This window comes from Nestor notabilis, unplaced genomic scaffold, assembly GCF_000696875.1.
Source record: "Nestor notabilis isolate BGI_N333 unplaced genomic scaffold, ASM69687v1 scaffold24404, whole genome shotgun sequence".
Taxonomy (NCBI): Eukaryota; Metazoa; Chordata; class Aves; order Psittaciformes; family Psittacidae; genus Nestor; species Nestor notabilis.
The window spans coordinates 30,619-35,367 of record NW_009927232.1 but is presented as its reverse complement, the minus strand read 5'-3'; positions in this window follow the sequence as shown (position 1 = coordinate 35,367).

Genomic DNA, 4,749 nt, shown 5'->3' with positions numbered 1-4,749 from the left:
GTCAATTTTTCTAAGATTACATGAACTAGATAATGGAAATTCCAAATACAGTGTAAATGTGACAACTTATGTTATTCATCTGGTGCATTATGGTCAAGTCTTTGGGGCCTGGGGTCTGGGACTTTCCAATGAGGTAGGTGAGGGACTTGAAGGAGAAGAAAATGTTTCTGATAGTTTGTAATGTCTTGATCCTGGTATTTCTTGTATGTTGGTTTGACTATCAAAGGCCAATTAAAGTTTCTATTGAAGTAAATATAGAGATACATAAAAATAACAGATTCTTTGTTAGATTCTTTTGAAACAGATTGGAAATTTAGCATGGGTTTATTAATGTTCTAATGAAAAAGTCTTGAGAAAAGAAGAAACTCACAAGGACTTGGTGATGTTAGGCTTATGGTTAGGTTAGGTTGGACTTGATCTGAAAGGTCTTTTTCAACCTAAATGGTTCTGTGATCCTATGAGAAATAAACCTTATCAAAGATTGAAGTGGTCATTTCACGTACTTTGACAGACTCTTAAGGGTAATAAAAGAAAGCAACTGCAGAAGCTGCTGATATGGGGTATTGCAAATATTTTGATGCATTTGTCTCTGCCTTCCATTTTCATACTCCTTGTAGTATCACTGTTCACCTTTCTTGAAACTACCAAACTGAGAAATCTAGTAGTTACTTATTAGGAGTCGTTATTGTTGAAGGATTCTTCTTGCTGCCCTGTCTGTATGTCCCAAAGATGACCAATAATTAAACTACTGAAATAAATAATGTTCAACTAGTATTAAACTTGAAAAGAATTTAAAAAGTAAGGTAAATGCAGAATTAGAATGTAGATCACGTAAACTTAATCGCAGTCCTCTTTTGCATATCTGTTACACATCATCTTAAATTGCATGATCAGTTTTTTTTATGTACCATTGAGTACGCAAATATGACATTACTCAGGGAGTGATTTAAGATGAGGCAGTGAGATGATTGTAACACTAATATGATAATTCCCCCAGTGCATGCACCCATCTTTTACATGACTGATGGGGAGTACTAACTATATGGAAACATAAAGCTTTTGCACCTGCTCCTAAACTGAATTAGCCACAAAAATTGTACATGACAGGGTGTTATTGCAATCCTGACCTTTCTGGTTTGATTTTTTTGCTTACTCAGTGAGAATTAGCTGTGGCTTTAAATACTTCTGTTATGTCACTAGCAGACAAATGAGAAGTCATAGCCTTTTCTTGTGAATTCAGTATTTTAAGTAACAGTTGAAAAAACAGGGCTGATTTAGAGCTATGCCTCTTCTGCCTTTATGATCTGCTCCAGGCATTGATCCCTGCTCCTGTGGCTCATGGTAGCTTTCTCCTTGGGAAAGTCAGTTTGTGGCAGAATCAGAATCCATGGCACAGTGAAAGGCCAAGACAAAGTATGTTAGATTCTTTTATAACTTCCACTTGAAGTGGAAATGTGTAAGCTTTTACTAATTTATATCTTTAAAATGCAAATGCTTAATGCAGTAAGGTACAGATTAGATAAGTGTACATACTTAGAGTCTAAATTAGTACATGAGTAAAAAAAGTAATTTATTTTACAAACAAATTTGAATTCTTACTATAGAAACATTTTAAAAATTTGGTAAGTAGCTATAAAAAAATCCTTCCTTTATTCTGTAGGATCAGTAGGATTGCATTGCTGCAGAAGTACATAGAAAGAAGAGCAAAAGATTTCTAATGGTCATGTGACTATAGTTATCACGTACATAAAACAATCACTACTTTGTTGTTAGTATCAAACACTCTGAAACCCAGACTTTTGATCCATTTTGCATGTTAGGTTGTTCATAATAATCAAAGCAAAGACTATTTTACTACTTTTTCACAAGTTAACTTATCATATAGTATTACACAGACTGAATTTCACAATCTATGTTAAAATAGTGACCAATAAACTGAAAAATATTGTAAATGTTACATCATTTACTGCATTTTTCTGAGTGAATTTTGACTTCTTCAGGTTTAGAAATGAAGAAAACTGTTAATTCCTGTTATTTGTCCAAGTCCAAATACTGTCAAGCTGACAAAAACAAGTTGTGCAGAGTGAAGGATAGATCTGAAATTCTGATAGTTGAGCAGCCTAGATAAATTCTATGTCTAAATAGTGACCTGGTGATAGTACTTGCTGCAAAACATGTGTGCACAAGTGTAACATTTTTGACAAAGTGTTTATATCCAAACAGAAGCCTGCTTTCTGAAGTTGGCAGTGAAAAATCAATATACAGAAGTAATCAGTTGTCCTACAAATTTTTTTCTTTCTTTTTTAATAAAACATGTCTTGGCACTCAAAGAATGGCTGTAGACCTTACTAATATTAGAGGATAAACATGAGCTTTAATATTATTATTCAGTGAGGGTGGTGAGGCACTGGAATAGGTTGCCCAAGGAAGCTGTGAATGCTCCAACCCTGGAGGCGTTTAAGGCCAGGTTGGACAGAGCCTTGGGTGACATAGTTTAGTGTGTGGTGTCCCTGCTTATGGCAGGGGGGTTGGAACTAGATGATCTTAAGGTCCTTTCCAACCCTAACTATTCTATGATTCTATGATTCTATTAGCACACACCTATATCTGAATTTATGCTGATACCTTTTTCCTATTTTTTATCCTTTGCAGCCTAACCGAGAAGATCAAGACCAATTGTGTGACAGAATTGCAGGTTTTGTGGCATAGTTTCTTCTTGTTCCCAGGGATGCTGAAGATACTTTTTTTCAGGTAACAGTATGATTAGCATTTGAGTCATGTATGGGTAGATTCAGCTTATAAAAGTATAATGATACCAAAAATAAAGTACTGTATTTTTAAGGTTATATGTAGGCTCTGATCCAGTCCAATCATTGCCTTATTGCAGTGACTCTGTTCTGTAGTAGCTCCTTTTAGCTGTAAAAGTATTTAACTATTATAGAATTAGCCAGCAAGGATATAATCATACTCAGAGACATAACTTATAATTGAAATGATGAATGCAGATTTCATTTCACTGCTTGCTTTGTGCTGCTGTGTAGGAGCAGTATTCTGGAAGAATCTATGGTAAGCACATAAATGCAGTCAGGATGGAAGCCTTAAAAATTCAAGCCCTAAGTAAAACTACACTAGTTCCTGGAAACGCTGCTGAACAGAGTGTGAGGGCTTTTGGCTTTTTGTTTTCTTGTTATAACAGAAGACTAGGAGAAGTGGTCACTTTGTATAAATATTCTTACAGGACTCAGACTATGCTTGTCCTGTTGGAAGTAGTATTTATTATATTGCCATTCTGAATGTTTTAACAGTAACAGTTTATGATTTTTAGATTGTATATGTCTTTTAATATCCGTTTCAAAACTCAGATTTAGAGCAGATTTCTATCTTTGGTGCTCATTTATTTAGATTTCATGACAATGTGGATTTCATTATCTTGTATGTTGAAGCCGATTGACAAACGCAATAGAAATATGTTTTTGAAGTAGATATAAAATACAGAAATAATTTCTCAAAACCTTTCTCTGTGTCAGTCACTGTTTGTTGGGCAGAATTTTCTTTTTAGTTACAGACAGAGAAAATTGTATGTAGAAAAAAATCACCCTGAAAAAATTAAATTTGAGAAGGCTTACATACTTCAAAGTTATAAATGCACCAAACTCCAAATGGGCCTTTAACTTGGAAGAGCTGGGTAAACCCACAGTGTGCTCTGTAACTACTATAAACAGATAATAGATAGAATTAACTGAAATTTAGTCAGACCAGAAAAAAATCCCAAGAAACTAGGAGACCAATGCTATGGCGTAGATTCTGTATCTGCATGAAACCTATGGTATAGAGCTGTAAAGTACTACTGGAATGAATATTGAAAACCACTGAATAAAGTAAATTATGTATTGCTGCCAGAATAATTCACAACCTCAACAAAACATAAACAAATGTATTAAATTACCAGAATTGGAACAACCCAAAGTAAGGATATTCACTCGTGCAAAACCAAGCAGAAGCAGAAGGGGGATGGCAAAAACTGTCCTGTTTGACTTGAAGTATATGGCTATAATTATTTCTGTTAATAGGATTGGATCCCAAGGCTGAAGTTGACCATGGGCATAAAAATGTGCACACTGGAGACAGGGAATAAAACGCAACCTTTATTTAGGTTCCTATTTAGGAATATTCATAGGGTGATTTTCAAAATTAGTATCGACATTCTTCTAAATTAAATTTTTGATTTTCAGGGGTAAACCCAAGGAAATGTGTATGGAAGAAATGGAATGTTGAAAGCTTGAAGGCTGCCACAGTAGATTATGCTAGTTAAGATGCTACCACTAAAATACAAGCGAGGGCATCTGCCACTTCTACAGCAACCAGTAAGTCTGGTAAGAACTTCTAAACACAAAATGCACGTTATTTTGTGCGTTTTGGAATGAAATCTATAGTATATTGCAAAATCTAGTTGTCAACATAAATTATTAGCAATATTTTCAGTTTGTTTTGCGCAAAATCAATATGTTATAGTGATTAAACATGAATTGCTGAATTCAATCTACTCTAAACATGCATCCTTCCAAATACTGATACTTCCATTTGATTAAGCTGTAAGCGATAGTACAAGGTATTTAAAGAAGGTACTGATATTATCTAGTAAAATCTGATGGTTTTCATTTTCTCAATTCCTCTGATACTAATGACAACTACTCTTTTTTCTACTCCTTTCTCTGGCACCTGGTTCCCATTTTCAGTATGTCATGCATT